Consider the following 13,987-nt stretch of genomic DNA (forward strand, 5'->3'; position numbering starts at 1 on the left):
TCTCAGAAAGTAACCATTTTTTGTGTGTCTGGTGAGAAAATTTAAGATCCACTCTCTTAGCAAATTTCAAGTATACAATATTGTTAACTGTAATCACCGTGCTGTACATTAATCCGCTTCCCTCTTTAGTTCTTGGCCACCACTTTAGTTCTTGACCTTTTTCACCTCAATCCCCCAGGGTCCCAGAGACCTTTACTTCACTCCTGTTGTCAAAGATGAAAAAGGTCAATATTGAAAAGATAATAACCCCCCAAAGCGAAGCTGTAATGAACTAATACAGAGGAACAAAAAGGAACTAAAGTTTACTCATTCAATCAGCATTTTGGGGGTGTCCACAAGCCTGACGCTTATTCTATACTATGTATGGATTCTTCATTAAACTGACGAAGGTCTCTTTAACAAACCCTACTGCAGTACTAGAAAGAAAAGAACTATTGTTTTCTCTGCTCTGTATTTTAGAGTTTACTGAAAAAATTAAACCTTTAATAATAATAAACCTTTAATAATTTAACTGCAGTCAAAGCACCGCTGTACTGCCATAGTTTAGTTGGAGGCTTCGGAGGGCCGGCCTGCCCTGGTTTGTAAGGAAGGGGCCGTGCTGGGTGATCTTGGTTCCCACGAGCGCCGGATTTCCCGAGGTCGCCCCGGAGCACCGAAGGAGAGGTCGGGGTAGGGCCCTGGCGGGGCGGGGTCGCCCTCGGGACTACAACACGGCCAGGCCCCCACTTATGCTGTTTCCTAGGTCGGGCGAGGGTGGCAGGGATGGGAGGAGTGGCTATCTGTCATTACGCTTCTGCGATAAAAACATTCCAAAAAGTAGACAAATAAAGATTTAAAAAAAATTAATGGGAGAAAGAAAAGCACTTCTCTTCTTTAAAGAGTGAAAAATCAAGCGTGCTACTTTGGTTCCACTGGGGCTCGAACCCAGGACCTTCTGCGTGTAAAGCAGACGTGATAACCACTACACTATGGAACCCCCTCGCACCTCCCTTTTATCATTACTTTATTCATAGTGTCACACGAGAACCGGCTCCTCGGCTGAAACCCCGCCCATCCGCCGTAACTCCGCCCCTGCCGTGGCCCCGCGCCGCCTGTGAGATTTGGTGTTCGCGGCCAGGTGGCGGGCTCCGGCTCCGGCGTCTGGGTAGTTCGTCCTTCCTCCCCGCCGGCCTCGTCGCCCCTGCGACCACGGGGAGGCCGGGGCGAGGGGTTACCCTCCTGGCCAGAGCGTCGCCCCGCTAGTCACCCTTCCCCAAACTTTCCCGCAGCCCGGGCGTCGGCGAGGTCGGCCCGGTGGGCGGAAGGGGACAGTGCCCGGGGCGCGGCCCCTTTTGACAGCTCCCCTCAGCCTGAGGGACCCGCACTTCCCCACTTTCCCCCGGGCACACTGAGCCGCTTCCGGCAGCATTGGAAGCCTTGAGTCCGGAGCAGGGCGCACAGGAGCACCACAAGGAGCCGAAGATTCAGGCAGCGCGGGGCTGGGGGGGAGGGCTGGGGGCTCCTTTTTATATTGGCCTTTATTTTGCCAGGGTTGGAAAAGGCAGCTGGTCACTCTGCCTCTTCCCCGAGGATACAGGCTCTTAATGCTTCCCTGACCTTTTCCACAACATTCTTCCCCTTCCGGAAGCCCCAGAGGGGCTAAAAATTACAGGGCTTTTGTTTGATCTTATTTGTCTGGGGTAGGGGAGGGGTGAGGAGGCCGGTATAAACAGGCCGTCTCTTTGGCTGGAGCGGGGAGGGGGAAGCAGGACCGGCCACAAGATTTGAGGGGCCCAATGCAAAATGAAAATATCAGGTTCCTTGATCATAAGTTATTGACAATTCCACAACCATGACAGCAGAGCATTAAACGCAGCGCGGGCCCGTGAGAGTGCAGCCCATGAGCCTGCCCCTGTGCTTCCAGGACTGTGGTCCCGATAAGGTGCTGGGACCCTCCATTACGAAGGCCGCCTGTATGGTATCGTTTCTTGGTTTCCATTGTCGGTGCCGTTTGCCCTCCCCAGTGCTTCTGGATGGATCTTCGTCACCATCCTGGGATTGCTCGCCATCCTCAAGCTTGAAAACGCACTTGAAACCATTTGGGTGGGTCGGGGGCGGCTCTTTCAGTGGTGAGTTGGAGTGGCTGAAGGCTGCGGCTGTCCTTTTCCCAGGCGTCTGACTTTGAGGCTGGCAGAATGATGGAGAAGTGATACTGATTGTATGAAGCAACCCCTTCGGCCAACTCCTGTCTTCCTGGGAAGGCCCCTGGGAGAAACAGGTGGGTGGAAGGTGCACTAATCTGGGGGTGGTGGTCAGGATTCTAGCGCTGCCTTGGCTACTCACTAGCTGTGTACTCTTGAACATCAGTTCACTTTCCAAGCCTCTGTATCCCCCTTTGTGAAATGCATGGGCTGGACTAGACACCCCCTTTCCCGTCTGGGTCTAAATGTTACCTCTACTTTCCGGGTTGGGAAAATGGAGGCACTTATCTGCCATGTAAATTTTTCCACAGAAACAGAGGCAAGCTGGCTTAGGTTCTTTAGTACCAGGTTTCCTATATCCTAGTTAGCTCCCTGTAGTGTTCATCATGGACCCCTTCCAGAATGCCTTTTTGTTGATACGTTTCGAGAGGCCTCTTGAACACTTGACACTTAGGTTGTGAGCCATGAGATGACCATGAGTGGACAGCCACTAGCCAGAGGATGAATTCATGAAAACTCCATGTTTCCTGCTAGTCAGTGAGCTATAATGACTCCCATCATGCCCAGTGATCAGTATATTTAACCCGTTGCCAAACCCTTGTCAGTTCAAAACGAGGCTGTCAAGAATTGGGCCTAAAATTACACTCACTAGTCGTGTTTTGGTTTGTCTCTAGGGAATACTTTGCCCTTCCTCGAGCTTTCTGTCTGCCCTTGCTATAAGGGTGGGTTCGCCACATGCAAGCTTTGGCCGGGTTCCCACACAAAGAAAAGAGGCTGGTACACCTCTGATGCACGCAACACAGGATTCTGCCTTTAGCAAAAAGGAGGGAGACTTTTGTTCCACTCCTGCTGCCTTCAAGTTGTATTCACAATCTGTGTTGCTAGTAAAGTGCAATATGGTTTACAAAGCACTTTCACATACATTCCTATGAGGTAGCCGTGGTAAGTATTACTATCTCCATTTTTCAGCTGAAGAAGTTGAAGCCGAAGAGTTCGAATGTCTTGCCGAGACCCTTCTGCTGGTGAGTGGCGGGGCTGGGCTCATACTCAGTTTTCTGATATCTAAGTGATTTGGGGAGGCCCGCGTTCATAGAGGCTAAATGTTCCCATAAGAGTGCCATTGGTGTCTTATAATATTTTGTATGCATGCCAGTGAGGAAGTGGATACCTTTTTTGTCTTTTGTAATTTTTAAATGAAATCCCTAAAAGCCAGAAGTAAGAGCCTGTCGTGAACCGCTGTTGATGACTTTCACTTTGATACCACCAGCATCATGGCTTGTGCTGCAGCTGGCCACAGTTTCCCCTGGCACTTTAGCCTGTTCAGTCAGATTTGTGAGGCCTGTGACCCCCGGGTCTGCCCATAATCATCTGAACAACTACCAGAGAAATAAACGAACTAGCAAATAAAGACTAGAAGTCACTTCAAACTTTTTGAGCCCTCTGATCTCTCAGGTGTTTAGTGTGGCTTCCCCAGCGTTTGGCTTCACTGATGGTTTCCTCACTGACGGCTTCCTTCACTGATGGTTTGGCTTTCGTCAACCAAGGAAACCATGGCCCCAAACACCGAGCTGACTTAGGAAGCTCCATTGAGCTGATTTCATTTAGAAATGATTGTACTTTGTCTTTCAGTGTATATTCAAGTATTTACTAAGGAAAGTGAGTGGTTACCTTAGTATGGCAGAGTTCACCTTATTTTTCCCCTTTTACGGCTCATCAGAACATTTGAAACTAGCCTGTTGGAATGGGTGTTCGTTACTTTTTGCCCACCTACCTTTTCATAGTTAATTACATCCCTCAGTCTGTTTACCCAGTTCAAGTTCTGTGGTCATTTTTATCACTCCTTTGCCCCTTTGTTGCTTGTACTTGTTGGCAAAACCAGTCTGTTAAATCCAACTGTTTCCCCTCTCCGCCTGGGCCCCAGGAGGAACACACCTTCAGGCCTACTGGTTTCACATTAAATTCTTGAGTAAGTACCTCAAGTGTGTTCTTAATGCGGCCCAGAATCATGTCTACTTTCCCTGTCCGTTCATTTTCCACCTCACCTAGAGGACAGGTTCATGTCTTCTCTCCCTAAACTTCCTGTACCTCCTTCCCCAACCTCACCTACAGCTGATGACCTTGCTTCCTTATTTCAGTGAAAAAAAAATGCAAGCAGCCTGAAGAGAACTTCCACAGGTAAGCCCCACATCTGCTCACCTGCCTGCATCTGTGCCCTCCTAGATCTAGACTGGGGATTTCCTACCACAGCCCTGTTGCCATTTGGGACCGGGTAACTCTGTCGTGGGGGGCTGTCCTGTGTATTGTAGGATGCTGCACAGCATCCCTGGCCTCTGCTCACTAGATGCCCATAGCACCACTCCCCGAGTTGTGAGAACCCAAAATGTTCCCTGGCGGAGGGGGCAAAATCTTGGGGGCTATCTGCCGATGTCTGGAGACGCTCTGGGCTGTCGGGGTTAGTGTGCTACTGGCATCTAGTGCGTAGAGACCAGGGATGTAGTGAAACATTCTGCAGTGCACAGAACAGCCACCCACCACAAGAAATAACTGGGCCCCAAATGTCAATCGTGCCATGGTTAAGAACTCCTGCCCTAGATGACTTGTCTGAGTTCCTGTCGACACCCAGCCCTCCACCTGCGCTTGCCTACTCAAGGAAAGCCCTGCAACAACTCCCCTCTTTCTCCTGCATCTTTATTTATTACTATTATTTTTTTAAATTTTATTTTATTTAAAAAAATTCTTTAAATTTTTGGCTGCATTGGGTCTTCATTGCTGCACGTGGGCTTTCTCTAGTTGTGGCGAGTGGGGGCTACTCTTCGTTGTGGTGCGCGGGCTTCTCATTTGGTGGCTTCTCTTTGTTGCAGAGCACGGGCTCTAGGCACGCAGGCTTCATTAGTTGTGGCCCTGAGTTTCTGCAGTTGTGGCACTGAGGTTCCATAGTTGTGGCTTGCGGGCTCTAGAGCACAGGCTCAGTAGTTGTGGCATACAGGCTTAGTTGCTCCGTGGCATGTCTTCCTGGACCAGGGCTCGAACCTGTGTCCCCTGCATTGGCAGGCAGATCCTTAACCACTGTACCACCAGGGAAGTCCCTCTCCTGCATCTTTATTTACCTCCTCTATTGGATCATTCCCATCAGCATACAAACATGCTGTAATTTTTTAGAAATTTTTATTTATTATTTATTTGGTTGCACTGGGTCTTAGTTGCGACTGGTGGGCTCCTTAGTTGTGGCTTGCCAGCTCCTTAGTTGTGGCATGTGAACTCTTAGTTGCGGCATGCACGTGGGATCTAGTTCCCCAACCAGGGATTGAACCCAGGCCCCCAGCGTTGGGAGCTCGGAGTCTTAACCACTGCGCCACCAGGGAAGTCCCATACTATAATTTTTTTCTCATCACTAAAAAATAATCTCTTAATCTCATTGCTGCCTCAACTACTTCCATTTCTCTGCTCTCCTTTATAGCAAAACTCTTAGAAAATATGTCTTTAGGTGCTCTCTCCGGTTCCTCTGCTCCTCTTGGAAGCACTTTCCCCTCCCAGCTTTTAGGATGCCACCCTCGCCTGATTTTTGCTTCCTACCTCGCCAGTCACCCCTTCTCAGTCACCTTTGCTGGATCTCATCTCTTTGACCTCTGAACATGGGTGTTCCACAGGTCTCAGTTCGTGGACTTTTCTATTCATTCTCACCACTCTGGTGACCTCATTTAATCTAATGGCTTTAAATATGGTCTGTAACCTAGATGAATTCCAAATTTATATCTCTAGTCCAGACTTTTACCCCAAACTCCAAATCTACCTACTATACATGTCCATTTAAATGTCTAATAGGTATCTCAATCCTATTCTGTCTGTGTCTAAACTCCCGATCTCCATCCCCTCTCCTTTCTCAGTCTTCCTTGTCTCAGATAAGGGCAACCTCATCTTTCCAGTTATTTAGGCCTAAAACATAGAAAAAAATGGAAGAAATCATACTTGATTCTTTTTTTCCCCTCACACTTCAAATCTAATCTCACTAGCGAATCCTATTGGCTACACCTTCAAGATCTATCTAGAATCTAATCACTTTCTACCATCTGCCCTGCTACCATACTAATCAAAGCCACCATCACTTTTTGTCTGGATCATTGCCAAGAACCTCATATTCTGGCCTCCCGGCTTCTGCCGTTTTCTCCCTACAGACTGTTCTCCACACAGTAGCCAGAGTGATCCTTTTAGGACCTAAGTTAGATTGTGTCACTTCTGCTCAAAACCCTTCAGTAGCTCCCCACCTTAACTAGAAAGAAAGCCACAGCCTTACAGTGGCTTGCAAGGCCCTACATGATCTGATCTTCCACTTATTACCTCTCTGATCATATATCCTATTACATTGCTTTTACAGGACCACACCTGCCTGCTTGCTGTTCTTCAAACACAGTAGGACTCTTCTGCCTCAGGGCCTTTGCACCTGCTGTTCTCGCAGCCTTTACTGCTCTTTCCCTAGGTCGCCCCATTGCTTGCTGTCTCATCTTGCTCAGGTATTTGCCCAGATATCTTCTCAGTGAGGCCTTTCCTGACTGCCCTATTTAAAAATTGCTATTTTCCTTTCCCCTTCACCCTGGAAACTCAGTATCCCCCTTTCCTGCTTTGTTTTTCTCTACAGTGCTTATCACTATCTAATTTTCTAGATATTTACTTATTTCTAGATATTGTCTGTCCCCTATCATTCTCAACTAGAATGAAAGTTCCATGAGGCATGGATTTGGTTTTGTTCACTGCTGTATTCCACAGAACCTAAGTAGCGCCTAGTACATAGTAACCGCTCAATGAATATGTCTTGAATGGATCTGTTCAGGGTTGGGGAATGACTCACGCCAGGTCAGTCCCAATCAAAGCTAATCCTGGGCCTTTGTGTGAATTCCTGAGAAGAGACATTTCCGTGTTCACCCTGGACTCAACGTGAGCTAATCCAGAGGCTGGAGGTTCTGCTGCCATCTGATTATTGCATTGTATCAGACGGGGCTCTGAGTTGCCCACAGCAGAACCTTCTTGCCCAAAATATTTACTGCTGTTCCCTACATGGGATTTTTACACAGTTGCCCCACTGATAGTCTTGACCGGGTGACTGACTTTTGCCAGTTGGGTGTGGGCGGAAGCGATGTGCCTCGCTTCCAAGCACAGGTGTGAAGAGCCAGCTTGCAGGGTGCAGCTTTGATGTTTCCCCTTTGTTATGAGCACAGCAGTGCCCCAGAGAGAGGTTGGCCTGAGTCTTACAGGGAAGACCACATGTTACAGAACTGCAGCCAACCTGCGCAGGAACAGCAGTGAAAAATAAACCTTGATAAGTATAAACTAAGATTTGGGGTATAATATCACCTAAGCTGATTCAACACTCCTACTAGTTTGAGAAGAAAATGCGTTTATTAAAGGATATACAGTGGCCCACAGGCTCTCCGAGAAGGCTTTGGAGATTCCAAAGCCAGGAATAATGTCTAAATCTCACTGCGGGGCTGCACCATCAAAGATGCCTGCCCACTGCTGCCCCTTCTGAATACAGAGTTAGCAATGCAAGCCAGTGATGGGGCCCAGAGTCTCTATCACTGCTGTATCTGCAAACTGGACCCTTCTGCCACTAACTTTGGGAGAGGATGGCTTTCATAACCCCTTGACTCCTTGTGTTGCCCTTTTCTAAATTTAGGTCTCGCAGAGCCTAGGTCACATACCTGTGCTCCTGCTATGAGAGAGGCTGGAAAATCAAATTCCTTGTTTCTCCTTCGAGGACTCAGATGTGGGGAATTACCAAAACATAGGGAGGATGTTGAGAAGATAGTGTGGGTGACCACAAGTCTGAAGGACATCGGCTGCCTGCCTGAAGCCTGAGAATGGAGCCAACAGCGAGGGATTAGAGCTGAGAAAGAGCGACCAGGTGCTATCATTTAAGGCCTCGACCAAGTCAGACCTTAAGTATACTTGTTGGCTCTTTAGCTATTTGAAGGGTGCATTTCCGGTTTTGCTTAGACCAGTGGGAGTCGGGTTTACTGACTCTTGCAACTGAAGGAGTCCTGATGGTTCATATCTAAAATGTTGGGCATCACCGCAGTGGCTGGCATTGCTTCCCTGGCTCAGACACTGGGAAGTTTTGTTGCTCTCAGTTCCCAGGAAATGTGGAAAGAGGCTGATGGTCATGGGAATCGCTGCTTTGGCAGGTCAGGGCTTTGGTTTTCCGGCGTCCTGGGCAGCCATCAGTTCTCAGATGCAGCAGGGCACTTGTTCCCACGTATTACAGTAACCAGGACGGTTGAGGTTACAGAGTGGGCAACACAACTGTGGCAGATACTGCTAGTTGCTTATTCAATATCCATTCTTCTTTTTGTCAGTAATAAAAATAAGAGTAAACATTTGTATAATGCTTGCTATGTATTAGAGACTATTCAGACTCTTTACTCATATTAACTCATTTAATCCTCACAAGAACCCTGTGAGAAAGGTATTGTTACTATGCTTAGTTTACAGATGAGAAAACCAAAGCACAGAATAATTAGGTAACTAAGTCACACAGGTAGTAAATAAAGGAGTGGGGTTTTAACACCCAGGCCATCTGGCTCTATAGGCTGTATTTAACCTCTACACTGCACTGCCTGATTTTGTTTGACTCAGCAATGTGTCCAGCTAAAACAGTTTGATTTCCCAGGTTCGCTTACAGCTAGAGGAGACTGTGTGACACAGTTCTGGCCAATGACTTGTATGGAAGTAGTTGGGTTTACAAAACCATTTCTTTAAAAGGAGGTAGACTCAGCTGGTATGCCCCATTTTGCCCTTAGCTTCACTTTCTCCTCAGAACGCAAATGTGATGCTGGAGGGAGAGCAGCCATTTTGTGACCATGAGTTGACAGTCAGGAAGAAGAAAGCTACATTGCTCAGCAGAAAGAAGGAAGTTACCTGGGTCCCAGCCCCAAATTTACTACTTCCAGATTCCTCGTTATATGTGAAAAGTAAAATCCCTAATCTTTAATGCTACTGTTTAGTGGGAGTTTCAGTTATTTGAGGGAAAATACAATCACTACTGATTCAGTATTTCCACATTTCTCTCCTATACCATTTTGGCAATGTCTTTAATCTGCCCACCAGCTACTGAGGGACTGCTCCTCAGTGTCCCAGTCCCTTGATTGAAGTTGTTTATTGTCACATACCTGCAACATGTCTAGGAGCTCAGTGTTTGGTAGTGTGGGAATTTTTTGTTTTGTTTTTTTAAGTGTATGACATGGCCCCATCTCAAGGAGTTTGAAGAACATTAATTAACCCAAAGGACTGATTTATTCCAAGATATTAATGGATGATAATGGCTTGATGTGGTTTTTCCTAACTTTGGATGTTACTGAATTTTAATCAGACCCTGTCTCTTCTTTCTTAAATAAGAAACTCAAAAGAGCAGGCAGAGGGGCAGGGTGATATGCGAAAGCCTGTCTAAAGGGAAAGATGGCCTCTTGTAGTATTCCCCTCAACACCAGCTGTATATAATCTACAAAATCACCTGCAGTCACATTCAATGAGCTTAGATTTGATAGCCGCTCAAGGGAGAAACAGATCAGCTGTAAATACTTTGTCTCCCCCTCCATTATTTATATGACTTGAGATGCCTCCAGTTTCTAAAGTCACTCCCCTGGGACTATGTAATTGAGCACAGAACAATTTGGCTCCTCCCCACTCCTACAGAACCCCACTTAAGAGGGGGGGTGCCAGATAGTGGCATCCAGCCAATGCTAATTGGTGACCTTAATGAAATTTCACTCTACTTCCACCAAACTTACTGTCTTTAGATTTAAGTGGATTCAGCTGTGCACACAATGGGCCTTGCCTCTAAGCTTTCCTCCTAGTCTGATGGGAAGATTTCAAGAGTGGTGGAGGTGTTAAACAAAGATCATCTTATGTGTTTGTATTAGTGATTTTAAGTGTTTGTGATTTTTTTGGATACAGTTAGGGTATAGTCTGAAGGCTATATATAATAATAAAACCAAAACCAATTAATAGGTTGTTTAACTCAGAGGCTGTCTGCCGGCTAGCAGCTTTCCTTTGCTAGATCTTGTTAAAATGCAGTGGGTTCTATTTTGTGCAGAATGAGCAGGCTGCCATGACAACTGTCTGTGAATATTATTTCAATATTAGTCATACGTTTCCAGTGTCTGCCTCCGGGTCCAACGTTCATTCTAAAACCCAGATGCACATCTGTTCTTAAAGGAGTTCTCCTGGACGTGTTTACAAAAAACAAAAACAAAACAGTTTCAGCCGGCTGGGTTTTTTTTCTTTTGGAAGAGAAATTTGAATGAATTCACACAATTGCAAATGGTAGATTTTATTGCTGTTTCTTTTCTTTGGGAAAGGCGATTCGGATATGAATTTTTTATTGTCCTTGACTGTAGATTTGATTAAATAGAATAGGAGCCCGGAGATTACTCATATTGCCTGTCTTTAGTTACATGCCCACCTGAACACTCCCTTTTGCCAGGAGAAGAGGATGTGCGAGCTGCCTAGGCCTGTGTTATGTGCCCAGCCCTGGGCAGTCACTGTTGCTTGGGAAGTGGGCTTATGCTGATTGAATTAAGCCAGTGAAGTCTCACACTTAGAGTGGAGGGTGGTGTCAATCCCATGCAAACCACAGGGCTTAGAATAGGGAGAGGGTTGATCTCATAAAGGAAAATTGGGGTACTATTGCAAGGGATGGAGGGGAATACTTGTCGGCCACCTGGTTAGGCAACAAAATGCTGGGCAAATAATAACATTTACTGAATACTAACTGTAAGCCAGGCATCACTCAAACTGCTTTACGAGTGTATCGCTTAGAGAATGTTTGGCTGTGTGTGATGAGGTAAATGATGAAATAACAGGGACTTAACACAGAGGGGTTGCCTTTTATCTCATGTGATATGAAGTTAGGAAAGAAGCAACTTCACATTGTCATCTGTGTCCCAGGCTCTGTGTCCCATCCTTTAGTCTTTTTGCAATATCATTCTCAGCATGAGCCTCTGTTCCTAATGCACTCAAGAGGGCTGCTCCTCCTCCAGGCATTATGTCATGGTTCCAGGCACAGTGGGGGAAGGGCAAAAAGGAAAGGGCTCATGACAGCTGTCTTGTCTTTTTTATCAGAAAAATGGCTTTTCTGGAAGCCTCAGCCAGTAGATTTCAGCTTATGTCGTATTGGCCAGAACAGAGTCACATGACCACCCCTAACTGCGAGGGATCCTAGCAAATCAAGTTTCGGTGGCTGAGTCCATTGCCACCTAGAATAAAATTGGGACTTTATTGGTAAGGAAGAAAGGAGAATAGATACTGGCTAGGCAACTAGCAGTGGCTGCCACAATATCTATGAACCCATTTATTTCTTACGTCAACGCAGTGTGGGTGGCGCTATTACTATCCTGGTTTTTAAGAACAGGCACAGAGAGGTCATGTAATTTTCCCAAGCTCACACACAGCTGTTAAGTGGTGGAGCTAGATCTGACTCTGAAACCGAATTCTCTGATGCTCCCAGACATACCCCAACCCACCGGTCAGACCACATTTCTTCTCCAGGATGTGTAACCACTCAGGAAATGTAGGCCTCTCCTAGAAATGGTAGCTAATATCTCTTTAGCACTTTATAGTTTATGAAGAATTTTCCACTTAGATTATTCCATTTAAATATTATTATCCCTATATTAAAAATGAGAAGACTGAGGCCCAGAGAAGTAATAAAAGTTACCTAAGGTGCCCACCTTGTAAGTGGCAGAGCTGATGTTTACTCAGAATTACAAAAACTTACTCCTGGTCCCCTTTCCTAATCCTCCTGTTCTTCCACGCACAGAGACTTCATTTTTTATTTTTAAAAATGACAGTAGTTTGCTCCAGACCCTATATTAACTTCACAACCTTCTCAAGAAAAACAGTGCAGAGAAATCTTGGATCTCTCACCAACTGGTTTTCCTAGTGTCCTTTTCATGTAGCCATACCAACAGGATCATGGCGTATCAGCAGGAATTGTGTTTAGTAGTGAGAAACAGAGACCGAGCGGGGAGGTTATTCTTATCTCATGTAATGTAAAATCCAGAGCTTCATTCAAAATGTGAGAGTATTCATTACAAATAGCTCTTATCTACCTGCTAAAGTAAAAGTCATTAAACATATAGGAATTGCCTGTCCTTAGTTACATCAGGTTAATTTGTATTACATTCCTTAAAACCACTTTGTAAATCAGACTTATTACAAAATAAGAATTAACAGTCCACCTCACTGGGGTAAATTAGTGAAGTTTTAGTACATTACTGATACCTCAGTTTGCTTGTAATTGTTATTTCTCTCATTCTTTCCAAATATTTGAAATCTTTAGCTATGGCATTGTTTGATTTATACATCACAACATTCTCTTGTTCCGGTGATACTACTGAATTGACCGTAAAAATCACAAAAGCATTGTAGAATATAATTTGACTTTAAAAGTCATGAAAGAGTGGGTTGAAAAAGAAATAGAGATTTAAACAAATATCATACTGTGTTATGAGGCAGTGCCTCTCAAAGTATGCTTTACCATCACTTGGGAATTAATTAGAAATATAGATTCATGAGCCCTACTCCAGACCTACTGAATCAGAACCTCTAGGGGCTGGGCCCAGGAGTCTGTGTTTTAACAGGATCCCCAGGTTATCTATAAGCACATCAGAGTCTGAGAAGCACTGTTTTAGAGAGTTTTATGTAAATGACACTCACAGATTATGCCCTCTTTGGGATATTGGTGAAGATACTAACTTCAGCTTTAGTAAACTAAGACCTATATTAAACCCTAGATTCTCCTTTGAAAGTCCCCAAATCATGGAGTCCAGTTATGTACTCCAGGTCACTGAACCTTAATTCAAGTGTATGCTTGACTCCATTCCCCTATCAGCACTTTCAACTAAGTAATCAGTATTTGTCTTTCCGATGTCAGTTTAAAGATCGACTTCAGGGACTTCCCTGGCGGTCCAGTGGTTAAGACTCCACACTCCCAATGCAGGGGACATGGGTTCGATCCCTGGTCGGGGAACTAAGATCCCACCTGCCATGCTGTGTGGCCAAATAAAATAAAATAAAATAAAATAATGTTATCTTCAGAAGCCTTTGCTTGACCTCCTGACTCACTCTTATAATCCATGTACTTCTCCTTTGCAATTTCACATTTATTTTTATGATTATTTGATTAATGTTTACTTCCCCCACAAGGCTATAAACTTCATGAGGGAAGGGACCAACCTTGTCAGTTCTGTTGGTAGTGTATCCCCAGGGTCTAGAACAGTGCCTTGCACACAGTAGATGCTCAACAAATATTTGTTGAATGAATGTATGAATAAAACCAAGACAAGAATAAGTTTTTGTTTTGTTTTGTTTTTGGCCGCGCCTCTGCGGCTTGTGGGATCTTAGTTCCCCAACCAGGGATCGAACACGGGCCCATGGAAGTGAAAGTGCCGAGTCTTACCACTGGACCGCCAGGGAATTCCCAAGAATAAGTATTCTTAAACTAAAACTTTTTCCACAGTCTTCACCATAAACTCTTAGTCATCTGAGGCAATACTGGCAAGTGTTTTGAAAAGAAAGCCATGGATCTTTCCTCGGCCTTGCTTTAGGTAATAGTTTCAACATTCCTCTAAGAAACCAACTGTTGTTGTCTGTGTTCATAAAAACAAAAATGGTTGAAAGGGAGGCAACGGTTGGCAAAAAGAAAGCTTGAAGAACCTGGAACCTGCCTTCCCAGTAAGCAGGAAGTGGTTCTCTCATCCAGGTTGTGTTGTTCACATTCTGGTGGCAGGTACTGTGATACCTGCCTCCATCACTGT

At 45.4% G+C, this 13,987-nt stretch overlaps 1 long non-coding RNA gene and 1 other non-coding gene across 2 annotated transcripts; one reads left to right on the top strand and one right to left on the bottom strand.

Moving 5' to 3' along the window:
* Positions 1–903: 903 nt before the first annotated feature.
* Positions 904–976, bottom strand: TRNAV-UAC (transfer RNA valine (anticodon UAC)). Its single transcript has one exon. It is a non-coding gene; the product is annotated as a tRNA-Val (tRNA).
* Positions 977–2,193: 1,217 nt separating this feature from the next.
* LOC117201242 (uncharacterized) lies at positions 2,194–4,355 on the top strand. Its single transcript, XR_004483243.2, has 3 exons — positions 2,194–2,257; positions 3,150–3,202; positions 4,316–4,355. It is a non-coding gene; the product is annotated as an uncharacterized LOC117201242 (long non-coding RNA).
* The last annotated feature ends 9,632 nt before the right edge of the window (positions 4,356–13,987 follow it).

The sequence above is a fragment of the Orcinus orca genome, chromosome X (genome assembly GCF_937001465.1).
Source record: "Orcinus orca chromosome X, mOrcOrc1.1, whole genome shotgun sequence".
In the NCBI taxonomy this organism is placed as follows: Eukaryota; Metazoa; Chordata; class Mammalia; order Artiodactyla; family Delphinidae; genus Orcinus; species Orcinus orca.